This window comes from Epinephelus fuscoguttatus, linkage group LG11 (genome assembly GCF_011397635.1).
Source record: "Epinephelus fuscoguttatus linkage group LG11, E.fuscoguttatus.final_Chr_v1".
Classification (NCBI taxonomy): Eukaryota; Metazoa; Chordata; class Actinopteri; order Perciformes; family Serranidae; genus Epinephelus; species Epinephelus fuscoguttatus.
Genome location: NC_064762.1, coordinates 36,982,883 through 37,002,150, shown reverse-complemented (window position 1 = coordinate 37,002,150; position 19,268 = coordinate 36,982,883). Strand labels below are relative to the sequence as shown.

Below are 19,268 nucleotides of genomic sequence, written 5' to 3'. Positions count from 1 at the left end.
TACTGCAAGTGTGAAAATTGAGTCTGAGAGGCATCTTCACCTTGCAAATAGAACTAGCTCCCCTCTTGTGGGAGCGCATCACGCAGTGGAAATGCAGTGAGGGAGAGCTCTCAACACTGACGCTGATAAGCTCAGAATCTGATTGCTGGCTGTGGTTATATGAGAAAACGGTTTTCTTTCTGAAGGCAATCAGTCCAGTTGACAATTCCCACACAAACATATCAGAGTGCTGAATAAGGCATTCTGATGTGCTACAGTTAGCAATCATGCCACTACACACCTGTGTGGCCTCTGAAAAACCTGAATCAAATCTTTCGCACTGTCATTGCATAACTGCTACTGCTGCTTGTGTCCTGAGGCAGCATTTCTATCAGGATATAGAGAAGCTGTTGTACATAACAGCTAAATAAATGTAATGTAAATGTGACGTGACAAGGTCTTTATAGAATTTAAAGTTACTCAGCATTTCAACCCAATTTCCAGAAAAAAATGTTGGCATTGTACATTCCCGCAAACCACTGGTATGCTATATTTACAAGTTATTATGTAGCAGATATATTGAAGCTTAACATTTCAACAATCCTGTGGTTATCGTGAGGTTAGGTTTAGCCACAAAAAACACTTGGATGTGGTTTGCAATGGATCATGTTTTGGCTCAAAATACCTGATTTTGTGGATATAATCCCCTCTGTCTTGGTAAACGACTGCTTTTGGTGCTACTATTCCAGCAGTAAATGCAGTGATGTCTGTCTAAAAACAACCGCTTTTCATGACACTATCTCCACTGGAAAAACAGCAATGGGTTGCTAAAAAAACACCCACGTTTGGGGGCTAAAAAGCCACAGGACAAGGAGCCACAGGTCCCTTCAAAACACCCACATTCGGGAGCTATAAAGCCACTGGAGACACAGCAATGGCGCGCTAAAAAAGAACCTGTTTTGTTGTTTGTTGGCCATCCACCATCCTCTCCACCTCCTGACAAAGTCAGCTCATATACTACATCACTTTAGAAATGCTTATGTGACACGGATAAAACATAAAAATGAAACACATTCATGCTTTGCAGAAAAGTACAGTCACATTTCCTCCTGGTGACTGGGATTATGGCATTTACATGGCAACTTTATAATAAAATGGAGTGTATAAGATTTAAGTGTGGAATAAAAGCCTGCATGTAAATACATAGTTTCTTAATTTGATGGCAGAACAGCTTGTTGGACTTAATGCTGAGATGAACAGTATTGCACAGATATTGCATCCCTTACAACTTCCCTAAAATACATTCAATTCTTATTTCATTAAACTGTGCAAAAGCAGGTTTTGGTTTCATCATTATTCAACTGGTGATCTATTACAGATTGCACTAATTCATTCCACTTGAGCTGTGTAGGAATTTAATCATCTGAGGCTATCTTAAAACAAAAACAGTTTTTGCAGTTAGAGTCTGGAAAACAGCTGGACAACATTCACTTAATCAGCTGAGCTGGAAGCTGATTCAAGCCATCTAGTGTTTTAGTTGATGATGTAACCTGTCCCCTTTAAAACCTTCGAAGGTAATGACCATCTATATGAATTTAGGCCATGCACTGCAGACGAAATATGCAAATGACTCACTGACTGTGTGACATATTTCTGACCTCAGGTTTATGAAGAAACTGATTGTAAGTGACAGTTGAGAGCATTTACAGAACAAGCGTCTTTGAAAACCAGAAGTAAAGACTAATCACAGCCCAATGAGTGGTGCTTTTGTCCAATCAGGTACAAGAGAGGATCATGCTGATGTCATCAACATAGGGGAGCACTTGTCAATCATCTACAGCCTACTAGAAATGACGTCTGACACAAGCAAATGCGTACTGAGCCTAGACCACAATGAGGGAAGTGAAAATCGTGGGCTGGCTTTGAGAGGCTACACTGAGCCATAAATTGAATTAAAGTCTTTTAACATCAGGCCCATTTGTAGATTGAGCTGTTTACCTGTGACAGAGTTGCAGAGCAGTCTACTGCTCCAACAGACAGTCTGCTGTGGGGGCTGTTGTGGAACATCTATGTCAGTCCAGACTTTCCTGTGGTTCTGGCTGCTCTAACTGTTGTATAGTTTGCTTATTTCCACCAAACATTTCTCAGTTGGCTTCCTATGATAATGACCTGTCTTCCAAGAATAATGTTTCCAGATGTGGTTGCGAGCTTCGGAGCAATCCAAACATGCTATTTCTACCATGGAATGCGCATTCGCTTCACTTGGACTTCAGATGGTGTGTTGCAGTGGGAGGAAAATGCAAGGGTGACACAATACACAAATACACACATACAGTGTAAGCATATTCATACACGCACATGCACTCGTACAGACAGACACATAGCCAGACAAACACACCGCAAAATAGCAGGTTGTGGCAGAATTCTGATTAGAAGTGCTGATGGATGCAGAAGATTTCTTATGTTTTTTTCTTGTTTTTGACTTCCAGGGTCAGTTGTTGACAGCAGCTCTTTCTGCCACACTAATGCTGATGACGCCAACCTTCTCGGTGAGCTGCTAACATTCCTGTGTAGATCAAAAGCACAGCGTGATGGTGATGAGTGTGCTCCAGCAGCGGTCAGAGCCAGCTTCAGGGTTTACTGCTGGCTGCTCCTGGAGCGAGCCTGCTGTTCTAAGGGGGGGCTGATGAAGCCTAATGTGGCTGGAGAGCCATTAACTCTGCATTACCCATTATAGCAATTATGCTTGTGGAGCTATGGCACACCGCTTAAAGCGCATGTACGGACAATGCCACACACTGGCGTACCGTACAGAAGGTGCATAAGAGTGAGCTGAAGGTAACATCCTGTACTGAACAATGCTTTCATTATGTCCACCTGTCACAGCCTTCACATGTGAATAGAGGGTCTGTACTGACTGTACCTTAACTGTTGTCTTTGCTCAGATAGATAGCTCACATGGTTTTAAAGTGTAAGGTGTTACACTGCAGTCACACTAGACTCACAAGTCAGTGTTTAGATGCTTTGCTTAACTAAAGACTGATGACTTTCTCCCTGATTTTGTGTTTAGATGGGTGGATACAATTTCAGAGTTTAAAAAACTCCCTACGTTGCAGAACCAATAGTAAATCTGCAGGGCGGTCCTTCGGTGGCTCGCTGAACTCATGTGCTTGTAAACATAGTCCCACTAGAAACACGAGTAGCGGTACAAAATGACTCGGCCGTGCTCGCAGAAAACGCCGTCAAAGTTAGTGGATGTTTGTCGTGTTTGTGGCGACACATTCTCGCCAACTAAAAGAAACAAACATAATCTTTTACAAGGCCATGACTCATCCGTCCGGCCGGACTATAGAGGGAATCGCCTTGTTGTTTACAAATAGGCTACTTCTGGGTAGAAAACCAGCAGAGCTTTAGCTATATGTATAGCCTATATATCACATTTTTCACATCACTGTATCATCGTTTAGACTAATCCGATGTTTGTAAACTCTATAAACACAATGATTGAACAAACATTACTATTTCTGTGTGCACGTTTAGCTGGGCTAACCATTAGTTGTTAGCCCTGTTAGTGGTTAGCATTGTCTGTAATAAGTAATAACTCATTAAACGGTCCATGAAAAAAATATATTTTCCAGCGGATATCTTAGTTACAACATGATTTAGCTAGCAAAGCTGTTTTGTGTTGCTATGTGTGGTATTTATTCAGTTTTGGGAAATCACAATGTCTAGATAGCATCAGTGGCTGCAGCTGACAGGGACAGCTAACAGCAGCAGCAAAGCTAACATCAGGACGTCATCTGATATTTAATTTATAAATTGAATTGAAACAGCAAATCATCATATCTGAGAAGCTGGATCAAGCCACTGTTTTGGATTTTTGCTTTATAAATCACTTCCATCATCTGAATTATTGTCAGTGAATGTTATGTTGAGTGATTGAGTAACTGATTAATTGTTTCAGCGCTAAAAAGCGGGAGTTATTTCCGAATGTGTAACAGTGAATTTAAAATATTTCCACAGGTTTTTTGTCGCATTATTCTATCTGCAACATCAGCTATGCCACTAATTGGGAGCCAGGTTTTCACCTTCTTTGTCGGTGATTAGCAGATCACAGGTGTTACTGATTGTCACCATGGTAACACAGCTGAGATACCCTAGGGGTTTGGTCAGATAACTTTCCCCACTAGAGTTAGTCAATCTTTAATTTTTATGCACCGTTAAAAGCACAACAGACTGGACTAAGCAAACACTTGCAGAGGAAAGAGCACATTTGCATAGCCAATCAGTGAACTGAATAGCAGGATGTGTGAGTCAGCTTTGGCCTGACTGTATCATATGATGTGGTCTTAGTTTGGGGACTTTAAGTAGGAGGGGTGGGAGGGTGGGGTGGTAAAGTGCGACAATGTGTCATAATGTGCTCTGTGATGTGTGTCCTCTCTCTCCCTCTCTCTCCCTCTACAGGGTGTGTGGAAGGAACATGCGGCACTGGGTCATGACAAAATGAAATATATAAAGGAGTAAGGGAGGGCGGACTGACTCCGGGGGCTGAACTGAGCCCCTGGAGTCAGTCATGATTGCTCCTATCATAAAAAAACATCTTTCACGATTCAGGAAGCTAACATATCTTCAGCACATTCCTCTGAGACGCCCCTCTGTACTTTTGTTTACATCTACAGCACAATAATAGATAAAAAAGCAATGCAAGGTCTTTTTCCTATGGTTTAATTCTCTTATTTCCCCAGTGTGAGGGCTTCCTGCTTTCTTTGTGCTTCAGGCAAACAGGTATTAAGCACCTCTTCAAGTAACAGGCATACATTTTCATGTGCATGTCTAATACTAAATGAGCTCCTCTTAGTAGGGGTTGCCAGTTTAGCATGTTGAATAACATGTTGACTGTATTCAAGCCGCAGCAGACAATACCACTGGACTCCAATAGATCACTTGGTTTGACCGACGCTGTCAAAGCAGTGTCAGGATGCTTTCAAGAACAGCCTTGAATATCAAAAGCATGGAGGAGGTGGACACAAGCCGTATATGACTGCGCTCCACAAAATGAGTGCCATCTAGTTTCATTATACTGGAGAGAATGCAGATTTTTCTACGGCTGATATCTCCATCACTCAGCAACTCAAACCAAAACAATCTAGACTGATAAATAGCACTACAGATGAGAGGAAAAATATGGATTTTTAGGGTAAACTGTCCCTTTAAGTCTATAAAATGCTGTTGTGTTGATAATCACGATGCATCTTCAGAAGCTTTCCTAACAAGTCGACACAGATATTGTTTTCACTCGTTGATATATTAACATATTGGTAATGTTTTCCATTATTTCCTGACAGATTAGTGCCTCAAACAGGGGGACAATGAATCAGCATGCAGCAGAATGAGGCCCTGAGGCACATTCATAAACACCGGTTGCAAGTGATGAACGAAATCACAGACAGGAGGTCTAAAGCACAGCTAACTGTAAGACAATAATTTTAACACCACTTCAGTTATTGGGATTTGTCAAATGCGACATCTACATGGCCTGATTGTGACAAACCACAAAAGCACCCTGTGGATCCTTGTAACAAACAAGGTTAGTCTCTGCTGCTGCTGCTCCAGTCTAATAACATTTTCCGCCGAGGCAGTACAGTCAGGGGGAGACTACCGTGAACACTGTGTCACTGTGCACAATTAGGGGGGAGGACTCCTGCCAGGTGACTGTAATTACACTGAGGATGAACATGGTTTTAATTGGTATTATCAAATTAGGCCATGGCAACGAATGCCTTTGGAGCAGTACAAGGCGACAAATGTCAACATGGGTGGTGATGATGATGATGGGTAGGTAAATGGAACCCCTAATCTGTAGTGTATATTACCACGCAAAGTTCAAATGAAAACCACTTACAGGTCTGCTTTATGGCAGTGTTTGCAAGCAAAACCAATGCAAGCAGAAGCCTTTTCAACCACAAAATACATACTATAATGAACTGTCTTTGAATGCAACACGCAAATGATATTTTTGGAGAGGTTTCATTTCCTCAAGTGAAACTATCTGCTTCCCCATACCCTCAGATTAGTTTTTGTGGCAGTGTTGGTCAGTGTGATGACATCCATCCATCAGTGTGTCTGAGAGTTTTTAATACTTTTGTCAAAGATTTTGCCTCATTGGGGTGTCGGTGGCTTAGTGGTAGAGCAGGCGCCCCATGTACAAGGTTGTTGCTGCAGCGGCCCGAGTTCGAATCCAGCCTGTGGCCCTTTGCTGCATGTCATCCCCTCTCGCTCCCCCCTTCATGCTAACCTGTCCTGTCCATTAAAGGCAAAATGGGCCAAAAAATATCTTTAAAAAAAAAAGATTTTGCCTCATTGCTATGAAATGTGTTGCACAGTGGCTGGTGGTGGGAAGATATCAAGAGATATAAAGAAAAGGCCTTGCACTGGCCTTCATGCTCAGTTATGGATTAAATAAAGCAAATATTTGGCGTCGGATTCATGTTTAAAATTTGAAAGGACCAAATTTGTTCAGTGAAGTCAAGTGGGTTTAAATTTGTAGGTCAAGCTACTAAAATAATATATTTCTCATAATGCAACCATCTTTTCTTTGAAGGAATACTTCACTCACAAAATTAATATTTGAATATCAGTTATTTTCCTCATGTTTGCTTGAATTTGTGAGGAAAACCTTGCCTTTCTCATTATCCTCCACAGTGAACGAAGAATCCAAAGATGGGGGAAAAAAATAAAATGCTAAATTGGAGTAAAAGGGGGCAACATTTAACAACAGCAAAACATCTTTTTACAAGCTCTCACACAACTTGTGTGGTATTAGTATTGAAAACACTGCTCAGCAGAATTCATGAGTAGAGTTCAAATGCACATGCTTGCCCAGGTGTGCTACTGCTATGCAAAAGTGTTTTAAATAGTAGGACATTGGCAAAAATACATGTGTTTAGAAAAAACTGAATATAAACTGGATGAATGACACTTGAAACTGCACAAGTTTTGTGAGAGTTTGTGAACAGATGTTTTGATATGGTTTTGCTATTGTTTAATATGGACCCCATTTACTTCAATTCATTTATGGATTCTTTGTTTTCCATTGAGACATGCAAGAAAGTGTTAATTAAACCCTGCACCTGTCTTTAAACATCCTTGCTACCAGTTTGTATTGCAGGCTTTCTCTTATGAATGCATAGTCTGCAATCTAAGGTAGCATATTTATTTGCTTTAAAATTAATAAATAATTTTCACTACACTACATGTAAAATTCATGAGATTTGCAAGGTTGAAACAACATTACAGTTCATGCTCAAGATGCTCCCAGGATCTTGAGACATGCGCATATCTAGACAAACAGTACATCATACATCTAAAGCCCCATAGGTGGTCTCCTTTAATATTTATCAAACTGTGGCGTTAATCATACCCAGAATGGCGCTTCGCTGCAGGACGAACTGCAGTGATCATCAGAAACTTGTTAATGGTTCATTACGAGCATCAATAGGGATATCAGGCACGGGGATTGATTAAACTGGGATTAGTCTATCTGGGCAATAATAGAGAATGTTAATGAGGATGGGGCTCCTAACTTTTATCAAATGTCTCCCTGGCTATTCGGCTATTACACCCCTCTCTGTTTCTCTCATTCTTTTACTTCACACTCTTTAAGGTCTAAATGTAAAATTAAATCATGCAGAATTGGCTGTGTAAAAACTCTAAGTCTGATACAAGGTTTTCGCTTTACAAATGATCTTTTTCACTGTTATGTTGTAACCTCAGAAGATTGTCTATGGGTTGACCTCTGTGGCTTATGACACCGTTGCAAAATCCATTGAATACTAATAAATGTGCACTGTCATCAAGACTGAAACAAGACTGCTTTGGTTAGTTCCTGAAATATGACACTTCCGTATTACTCAACGTGTTTTTTATCTGCACCTGTTGATATCGCGGACAAAAAGCATGTTGTTCAGGCTCTATCGTAAGCCTAAAGAACAGCATCAATTCAGCAGAAAGACTTCCACCTCTCTGCCAGCTTTCAGCCAACACTGTTAAAATCACACATACATTTTTTCTGAAGGAGGTGCCATTCTTAGTAAGAGGAAGGAAGGCTGATGTGTCTCTGCATTGCAACAAGCAAACTGTAACTTAGGAAGTAACCGGGTAATGAATTGAAAATCTGAAGTGGTTAAAAACATTAAAAAGGAGAACTAATCTGTCGGGTGAGATTTTTCCACGTGCTTTAACACACTACAGCTTTCAACAAGATTCTTCACACGTTGAAGATAAAAAGATGAATGCAAATGATCATGTAGATAAGGGACATCCTCGGTGTTTGGTATTTAAACAAGCAACAAAACATCCCTTAAGTAAATTCCTCCACTTAAAAGAATACTGAAACCTCAAAATGATCATTTGTAAATAAGTACTCACCCCATGCTATGCTGAATTCATGAATAAAACGTTGTTTTTCTAGCATGCTTCCATGGTGAACGGAGAATCCAAAAAGGTGAGCATTCTTGATTAACTGAAGTCAGTAGGGACCGCGTTGAACAATAGCAAAACTATATCAAAACATCTGTTTACAAACTCTCACACAACTCTTTGGGATAATCCAAGTCTTATTTATCCGGTCATACCATCAGTACTTCCCAAACACATACATTTTAACAGTTTAATAGGTTTTAACAGTATCAAGGCGCACTACTTGTAAATGTAAAGGCCCTGACACACCAAGCCGGCGGTCAGCCGTCGACCAAAGTCGGGCCCAGCTAGCCCCGGAATGGAGAGCTGGGAGCGGCTAGCGGAGTGTTAGCCGCAGCATGACCGGAGGGAATCACAGCCAGTTAGCCTCCGCTAGTCTCTGAGCTAGCCTCAGCTCTCCGTTTCGATCCAACCAGAGCACCGAGCCCTGGTTTGTTATTCAGGTTAAAGTGGGAAGAAGCAGCAGGTTTATCAGGCAGCTAAGTGAAGCTGAGTGAGGTGGAGCCTGCAGAGGAAACAATGGGACCGTCTGAACGTAACAGTTTGTGGAGGTGCTGTGGTGCTCGGCTGCACAGATAGGTAACACCTCAGCTGTCAGGATGTACCACTCTGTCACTCCACTCTCTCTCACGCAGGCGCAGAACGCATGTGCCACTTGCCCGTTGGATGTAGTCTGTGTAGTGTGTTCAAATGCAACTGACACAGGGCGACCTGAGGCGACCTACACGACGCAACAGTTGGCTTTTGTCGCCGCTAGTTCTTTGATGTCAGTTTGGTGTGTCCGCACCTTAAGTGTTTATGCAAAAGTGTATGTGTTTGAAAAATACTGAACATATGACTGGATAAATAAGAATTGGATTAAACTGAACGAGTTGTGTGAGTGTTTTTAAACAGATGTTTTGATATAGTTTTGCGGCTGTTGAAAGTGGACCCAATGACTTCAATTCACGAAGAATGTTTGCTTTTTTGGATTCTCCGTTCACCCTTACGACGTAAGAAAAACAAGTATTCCTTTAAAAAAAAGATGGTTGCATTGTGGGAAATATCTTGTTTTTGGATGTTAACCTATAAATATGTGCTCAATCGACTTCACTAAACAAACAAGTACTGACAAACTTGAGACCTAAATCTGACTCCACATATTTCCTTTTTTCATCCATTACTGAGAGCTAGTTCAAGGCATTTTGCTTTTCTCTTGTTATCTTTGCCGCTTCTCACTGGCCATTACGTACATTGTACAAATGTCATATCAATTCATTAAGAATGTTCGCTTTTTTGGATTGTTTGCTCACCATGGAGGCATGTAACAAAAACAAAAGGTAACACAGGATGAGTAATTGGTATACAAATGGTCATTTTGTGGTTGAAGTGTTCTTTCAAGATTGTAAGGCAAAAGGCTGAGCAGTTTTTTGGGGCTTTCCACTCCGACCACAGAAAGTTTGCTAAACAATCATTGGAGACTGGCTCCTCATCCTCCACACTGCTGATAAGGTAAACAACCCTCCAGAAGGTCACTGGGTTGCTGATATTGATCCTGAGATAATAAATGCAAGACAGCCACATCTGAGACACGCTACTGACGCTCACCAGGCTCTGCTGATTACATATGGAGGAATGTGGACGCATAATGACACTGTTTGAATTATTTTACATGCAATTATGTCAAAAAAATCGGTCCCCTCATGAACAACACATTTTAAAAAATCTATTATAAGCAGACAAGGTCCCTTACTCTAAATGTGTGCAAGATGTGACAGGTATAGTTTTTACAATAGACGATGTTAAGAAAAGTTCAAGGTAAAACCTCACAAAGAGGGCACAGTCATCTCAGGCTAAGGCTGGAGTTATTATGCTCAATAGATGGATCAAGTGCTTTTCGCTCCAGATAGAAATCAATACTGTCTCCCTGTGCTTCGATCAGGGGACTGAGCAAACACAACACAGCATCAATTTCTGAGCAAAAAGCTCACCAAGATGAGCTATTCGCACACAAGATTCCACTGGACTCTAGAAATGTTGGATCTAATTTATATGTCTGACCTGAGAAGGGACCTTCTGAGTCCCTTCATGTGATGTCCTTAGCAACACCCAGGTCTAGTGTGGTCATGTGACTGGGGTAACCCAGGTTAGGTTGAGCCCCCTGGGTGCTGCCGAGCTGCTGACCATCCTGCGCTGCTTTTGCTGCTGACACTGATGAATGGGACTGGCTGTGAGAACAAGCGAGCAAGCGTCTTTCTGCACAGAATGCACTTGGACTGCTGCACAAACCTGCATCTATCTGCAATCGGGCTAATTAACACCAGAGCTACTTCATCTCCCAGCAATGGAAAGGTCCAGGCAGTGACCTCAACCGCGTGAATCAATACTCAAACCACCGCCAAGATTTACCCTTTAAAAGAAACAATTAGTGAGGAGCACAAGCTGCATGGAAACCATCTAAGACAGCTGGATTACAGACTAAGAAAGACATTATCAGGGCAGCTAACATCTGCATCAAAAATGCATTGAGGCTTGTGTCTTTGACATGAGAAAAAAGCAAGACTATAGGGTGAAAGCTTGAGTAAGAAATCTATGACTTTCCCTTTGATCAACAAAAAAGGCAGCTACTACTGTGCACAATGTAGAAACACATGGTTAGCACTCTCAGCCAGGTGTTAGAGAAGTTTTGAAGACCTGTCCTTAAAACTTGTGGTCATTGTGGTGTCATATGTATGTATCATAATAACAACAACACTCAAGAGGTTATTAATAGATGTATCTTGCTGACTAATCGCTCTTGAATGATCTGCTTTCTTTGAAGAACAAAACAAAGACGAACAGCAAAAAGATCACCAACCCTGGGCTCAGTTCACTACATGGCCAAATCAGCTTTTTAAGCAACGCTATGTATGCAATCAAGGAATTATTTGCATCACTCAAATGAAATGAAAGCAGTTCCACTAAAGCTACCTGTTGCATAGAACCACACTTGACTCTCATATCACAAGAATCTTTCCCATCTATTCAAAGTCGCAGAAATAGAAGAAGAATTAAGCCTTGAAAGTGTCAGCTGCTAGCTGACGTTGGCATTACCTCAAAAAGGCATCAGCACAGATCCAGTCATCTTGTTATTCCAGTCTTTGCTCTGACAACTTTCTAATGTCTCTCACTATATGTTACCGACAGTATCTGAGCCTATTGGTGTCTGTGGGTGGTGAGTATGACTGAGCAAGTGAGGTATGTGTGAGTGTGAGTGTGATAGTTGTGTATGTGTTTGTGCGATGGCATGCCAGAGTATTTTTGGGCCCTGCTTGCTTAAATGCAGCTTGCATGAATCATGACTTCCCACATAGTAGGTCAGTGAGCGGGGTGAGTCATATTGCTGTCTTATATGGTAACACGCTGCACATGTGATAGAAACACTGGGGTTATCTATAGACTGGGCTCGCTGTTTCAAATGTCTGTGGCAGAGCTGCTGTGTCTAAGCTCTGTCTTGGTCTTCAGATGATATTAGAACACATTTGTCTTTGTTTAATCTTCTAATTGATATGTCTGGCAACAAATATCTTCGATATTTGTGAATTTGATTTCCAGATTTAAACGGTTTGCCAAACATTGTGGTGTGACTCAACATGACTCAGACCTGTTTTGGTTTTCATTTCACTCAGCTTCAGCCTTAAAGGGAACCTTTTATAATTTTCCTTATTGTGTAGCATAACTATAATGTTACAGTGTCAGATGTTTGTATTAAACGTGGCCAGTTTTCAATAATAAGGTACACATATTTGAAAGTAATCCCGGTGGGCACAAATCATTCAGACCGTTCTGAATACTCTGTTTTCAATGTTTTTTCTTCTTTCCATCAAGCTGACGTCAGCTTGTGACGGATTTATTTATATGGTCATCTGCTCTAGAAACACTACTGCAAGTGTTCACATTATGTAGCCAGCACTGCTACATGTAGCCACATGCTAACGTCAGGAAAACATATAATCTTGATTGCTGACGTTAATTTCTTCCAAGTTGTGGATCATATTTTTATCGGAACATGTCGGTTGTAAAGACTTTAGTTTAGAAGCTTTTATTGGTGATTTTTCTGGTAGAGAGTGCTGCTATACTCTTTTACAGTCATTCTCCAGCTGCAAATACAGTGCTACATGTAGCTACATGCCAACATTGGTAAAAAGTGACATCTTGGTTGCAGATGTGTTAATTTCTCCCTGAATAAGAATCATATTCCTGTTGGAACTAATCCAGTTCTGGAGATAACATTAAAGAAACTTTTATTGGTGATTTTCACAGTAGAAATAGCCACTATACTCCATGAACCTGAAAATGAGGTTCCCTTTAAATGTAAATACCACAGCAGCCATACATTACTGTAAGACATGCACAAACATATAACACGTCATAACATATAACAAATATAGGCTTTAACAGAATCAAGAAAGAATAGCGAATGCTTGTTGCATTTCCTACCTCATGCTTGATATTTGCACCAACAATGACAAAGTATACCTGCACACACAGTAATGTGTGTAAACCTCTTCCTGTGCAATTGGCTGAATCAACAAGGAAACAAGTGTGGTGTTTGCAGACACCTCAGTCTGCAAGCACAGAAAACAAACTCATGATGGAAGTGAAACACCCCAAAACCATCACTGCCAAGAGGGAAAGCAGGCTTTGAAGGACTGGATTAGGATATGTGGTGCTTTTTTTCCAACAGCAGCCAGAGAAGGAGCAGATCTTGTGCTAATTAGGCCAGTGATTGGCAGGCCAAGGGGCTGCTAGCATGAGTGTGCCCAAGACTGGATTATGTTCTGCATTATTAATGGGGAAAGGGATGGAGTGAAGAGTGGGGGGCAGGGTTGAGGTAGAAGCCTTTATTCGAAACAATAAATTCAGCGCGCATGAAGTTGAAATTCAACTGTCAATTTTGACAAAAAGCTCACACTCAGAGCGCTCATGGAAAAAAAGGCAAGTGGAAAGTCTCCCCACAGGAAAGAGTTGACACAGAGGCATCGCCCACGTCAAAACCTTCAAAAGCCACGTCTGTACGCATGTATGTGAGTGTGTGTGTGTGAGTGTGTGTGTGTGTGCGCAAAGCCAAGAGTGTGTGTGTGATCATGTGTGTATGTGTGAGTGGGCTGGAGGGTACAACTCTGTTGATATGGCAAAGAAAAGCACTTATTCACACATTGCTCTTGCATGTGCGACATCTCAAGTTTTAAGAATACATGCAAGAGCTGTTGTTGTTGTAGCAACATGCATAACCGGAGCAATGGTATAAATATCCAGCTGAGATCAAAGGGCTGCAAAGCAAGGCTATGAGGAGATGAAAGACAACATCTACTGATGTGACTGATTGTAATACACCGTTGAAAAGCATAAAAGAGATATCCAACATGTCTAAAAAATTCAGGGCTTGAGCTGGACGCCATGCAGGCGCCTTTTTCTGAAATTCTTTCTTGTTTATTTGTTTGCGTGCTGTTGTCACGTCGTTTTCTGCAGTTCTAGCTGCCGTGAAAGACCACACACAAGATTAGAGGGCCATGTGAGTGGCCAACAAGCCCGCTTAACAATGCACTTTGCAGTTTGTTTTCTTCCATCACAAAGTCAGAAAAGGTGACTGAATGTTTGACAATGACACTTGCAGTCCTTCTAATCTTGATCATTTGGAAATCTAAATGAACGAGGTATAGGGGACCTGGGCTTTCCAAAATGGCCCTGTGGAAAACCAATCCTAGACCCAATCTGGAAGACCCAATTTGACTTGAACACCAACACTGGCTGCAGCATGATGTCCCACCAAATACAACCTTTTTCCACCCAAATTAGTGTGTACATACCAAGTGCCAACCTCCAAGGCTGAAAAAGAGGGCAATGTGGATGTACCAAAAACTGCAGTTCCTCTTATGGCCACTTGAGGCTGGCTCCAACACAGAGTCAATTCCCATAGACCCCCATGTTAAAACTACCAGCTTTACAGCAGAAATAAACATGCTTACAGCCTGGTACAAAAAACAATGTTGTTCTCTATAGCTAGTTTCCACATTCATGACAACTGTATGACGGCAAATTTTTTTTATAACTCACCCATTTACATTTCATAAGCCCTTAAGTTATGCATGATTAAGGGTGGGGTCACTTAAGTTATAGGCTGTCTGTGACACGTCGCTACAGTTTATGAGTTGGATCAACCCATCGCGACTGCTGAAATGCGGAACTCAAGGCCTTAAAATAACAATTTTAGTAAACAGTCGAAAGTATCACGGTGGCCAGTGTTACTTCTTCTTTATATCTATTACTTATTCAGTCTCACTTTCAAACTTGGTGCTGACTGATTTCGGAGGATGTTAGAGCGCTGCTTGGGCAAAGACAGACGGAATTTGTGACTAATGCCCTCTATAGACTGTGCGATTTTAGCACACTGTGAGACGTGGATCTAATGCCCTTTGGTACGACGTCAAGTTTGATGTGTGCAGATTGTACGATGGCCGTTTACTACTGAATCGCAGGTTACGCCATACGTCAATATGTAACGTCATCAGCGTGCACCGCATCAGCGTACGTCATCCATCTGCGCCACCATAGGTAGCTTGCTCACCTATTTTTTCTCGCGGTCATGATAGCAGCTGGAGGAAACATCAAATAAACAAGGCTTCTGCTGCCACAGCTCCACCAAACTTTCCTCTTTTTGGGAGTTCCACAGACTTCTTTTTGTTTGTTTTACCTCCATGGCAAGCAACCATTTGTTTGGGTTTAGCGCCGGTGTCGCGGCCATTTCGTCCTGCATTTCGATTGGTTGATTAGTAGACGTAGGTCGTAGCAGCTGTCACACTGTGAGATGGTCATCCTAAATTTCTGACACTATCAGAATGTTATCTCAGGTTATCTTTGGTCGCAAGACGTTGACAACGGCCGTCCTTGAACCTGTCTCACAGTGCAACGTAAGACCACCGTTTTAGAGCCACGACCAAAGATATCACCACGTTTCTCCCACGATGGTCATCTTTTGTCTGGGACAGCCCAAAATCGCACGGTGTATACCAGCCATAAGATCAAGTGAAGGAGGCGTGGCCTTACCAATGGTTACGCCTGAAAAGGGGCAAACATTAGTGTGTCCACCCAGATTTTATGTTTTCATAACTGCTGATCGGAGCTGGAGTCACTAAATACCCATGAGTACTGCAGAGTCATTTGTTCCATAAATGAATGCCGATTGTAACCTTTCCCAATGAAGACAAAACCCAGATGTTAGTGGGTGTTAGTGGGGTTTTTTGTCCAATGGGAAACGGGCTTTAGAGAGCAGCTGTGGTGAAAAACACTAAAAGAGACCAAAAGAGATGACACAGTTTTTCCACACCACATTATGACAATTTGGATCTATTCAGGTATTATACATATTTACACACTGACTGGAGACCTCAGATAGTTACATTAGGACCCAACTGGGCTGACCCTGCCTGTTTTCTGTTTCCGGTCACGTCAGATCACTTCAGAACCTGAACCTGACAGTGCGTTTTCTTATTAATTTAGTAACAGTGTAGTATTGTATTGTATTTGCTGAGAAAAACTGACTCATTGTTACACAAGAATACCTAAAGATAATATTCTACAATTAATTTTCAGAGGACTGCCATGCATGAAAACTCCAAATAAATTTGTGCTTATATTTTTATCCTATGACTAGCTGTGACTGTGATCCTGAGTGTTAACAGAGTGACAGTCTGAGGAATGAACTGTGTTTGCAGACTTTCACCTCACTGGTTTGCCTACTCTGAGGTAATCAGTCAGGTCACATTAAAACCTATTTGTCATACAGGCAGAGCATGTCTAGGGATCTGCGGAACAGCCGTTGCTGTCAGTGTGAGGGCCGTAAGGGAGAAGGAGAGGCTGCAACACATTCACATGTTCCAACCCTTGAAGCTAAGCTGCAAGCTCACTCACATTACCCAGCCTGAGAATGGCCATACCGGGTTAGATGACCCACTGGCTGCAGCAGTCACACAGTATGAGGGAGTTAATTTAGGAAATGATGTGAGGGTGAAAATATACGCGCACACGAGGAAGGGGACTGGACTATGTGACCAACTGGTGTACTACAGAGAAGTGTGCATACACATACATTTTGCAACATCATGTCATTAAATAACAAGCACTCTGACATCCAGCTTCACTGCTCTATGAATAATATGTTTCAAAGAATAAATGACTCAAAAAGAATCATGTGACAATACTTGTCATGTGATCATCATGTGAAATGATTAACTTAGGCTACTGACACAAGTCTAGGTCAGGTTAAAGGAGACCCATTATGCTTTTCCTTATTTTCTTTCATAGATCATTTTAAGATGTCGCATGTTCATATTAAATGTTGCCAAAGTTTCAAATGATGAGGTCTGCTACAAGTTGACAGGAGCTTGTGACAGATTTCTATATAGTCTTCGGCTCCAGGCACGTTGCTGCTATTGTTTACATAACATAGCGCAAACCGCTACATATTTCTACATGCTAATTTCAAGTAATTTTAGTTGCCAAAGTGGCTCATTTACCCCTGATTCCAGATTATATTTCTGTTGAAAAAGTCCAATTGTAAAGATTCTGGTAAAGAAGTTTTCACTGGAGATTTTTACCGGTAGAAAGTACATGTAGCTACATGCTAACATCTGGGAAATATGTAGATAAACTTGGTTGCAGATATTAATTTCTCCCCAATTTATATTGCTGCAGAAACATGTCAGGTTTTGTTAAGAAGCCTTCATTGGTGATTTTCCAAAGTTAAGTTTGCCGCTTTGCTCAATTATAGTTATTCACCGACTGCAGGTACACTGCTACATATAGCTACACGCTAACATCAGGGAAACATGTAATCTTGGTTGCTGATGTTGTTCATTTCTCCCTGATTTCAGATCATATTACTGCTGGAACATGTGATTTTTGGTTTAGAAGCTTATATTGGTTATACTCACAGTAGAAAGTGGCACTATGCTCCATTACAGGTGCTAAAATCGAGCGTTTCAGGCAGAGGAGTGACTACAGGTGTTCCAGCATAGACAGTATGAGAAAAATAAAGTGCTTTTTGAACACTGAACCATGTAAACGTGTAACAGTAGAAGCCCAAAACAAAGACATGAGCTTGAAAATGAGCATAATAGGTCCCCTTCAAAGAAATGAAGAAAAGTCAAATATGAACTCACAGTCTAACTCAGACAAATGACAAAAAGAGAAATTTTCAATAGCAAAAAATGTGTATGAGAAGAACATAAGTGTTGCAGGACAGGAAGCTTGGTCTCTGCTGTCAAAGTTGTGTGCCTTGTGCACCACCCACTCCCACCTCCACCTTGAGAATTGTCTGCTGCATAGTGTCACACATTTTAGATTGAAAGTGAAACTAATTCAAGTTTCCTCCCAAAAGAAATTGCCATAGATAAATAAATAAAAGTAGTACAAGAACATATTTACTGGGAGATACTGTTAAGCCACCAGGTATCAAGAGTTGGCACAGAATGCTTGAGCAGACTACTAGTCTTGCTTCCTTAATCTTTGATCAAATATTTCCTCATGTTTAGTTGAAGTCTGAACACGTGCTGACAAGTTTTCTTGTTAAATGTAAAAAGGAAGTTGTGAAAGACGTGTTTACATTCTTCAAAAGAGTATCATTTTGGTTTTGTCATAGCACCAAAACTCAAGTATGAAATTGGCACCTGTATCAGAAAATCACAGTGTAGGATAATATAGGCAGTAGGCTTCTTTGCAGGTTGAACATGAAAGGTCATTCTCGACCTTTGAAACAGTAGTTTGACCAAAAAAAAAAAAGTAAACTAAACTCTACTTACTGGCTTTATTTTCAGTTTGCTTTATTTGATAGGAGTGTAAGAAAATACAGACATGCTGAGCATTGAGGTATTATATTTTGTGATACCCTACCCTATTGTTACAACATTAAAAAACATATCAATTTCAATTAATGGTTTACAAGCAAAGATTCATGCTAGTGGTTAATTTTGTGGTGTTTTTAAACCCCAGACCACCATGAGTTGCTTCAATGTTGTAATCCGTCTTCAGCTATTGGACTCTTCCGCACAAAGAATTCAGGCCTATGAAGCAGTTAGTCATAAAGGGCATACCACTAGCACTGAGTTTGCCTAGAATCACCTTGCTTACAGTATTGTAGGTGTTGAATTGTAACCCCTGTATCCTGATACCTATTGTATTACCAGATTCTTGCCAATACACAACCCTAATAACTCAACGAATCTTCATCTCCATGACAACAAAGGAAACTCCATCTGCTGAAGCGAAATGAAGAAGCTCCGCAAAAGGTAGTGAATGAACCTTGAGATATTTTTTGTCAAAATATTGCACTCTAAGATTCCTCATAACATTTGCGCGACTTACTGAAAACGTAACACAAAAATTGCAAAATTGCTTTTGAAAAAGCAAGAATTATTACAAGAGTTGTTTCATTACCAGTATCGGAATTGCCTCTGATACTGCCTGTAGAAAAACTCACACTGTCTAACTTGCAAAAATTATGATTTTAATGTGATGTTTTGGTAACTAGACCTTTGTGTGTGGGAGTTCTTCTACAAGTTGTGCTCTGATCGTCCCTCTTCCACACATCTGTTTAGAAATGGATGTACAAAGTATTCTTTTGCTCCGATACTGCCTAAAATGTCGGATTGGGTATTGGAGAGTACGTGAGTCTGTGCACTAATCCAATACCAGCATTTTTAAATACACTTTAAAGGAGCTATATGTAAGAAATCTAAAGCAAATAGTCGTAAAATCCTCCTAATATGTCACAGAGACTAAGGAATAATGCTGAT

General features: G+C 40.9%; 1 protein-coding gene across 3 annotated transcripts in view; it reads right to left on the bottom strand.

Moving 5' to 3' along the window:
• bach2b (BTB and CNC homology 1, basic leucine zipper transcription factor 2b) overlaps window positions 1-19,268 on the bottom strand; it is a 136,014-nt gene that overhangs the window by 50,882 nt on the left and 65,864 nt on the right. Inside the window, exon 1 of one of the 3 annotated variants that reach the window (XM_049590435.1) lies at window positions 11,530-11,643. The exons of the other annotated variants lie outside the window; for them this stretch is intronic. The gene's annotated coding sequence lies outside the window, so the exon portion shown is untranslated. Of the gene's footprint in view, window positions 1-11,529; window positions 11,644-19,268 lie in introns of those variants that run through there. 3 annotated transcript variants of the gene reach the window in all.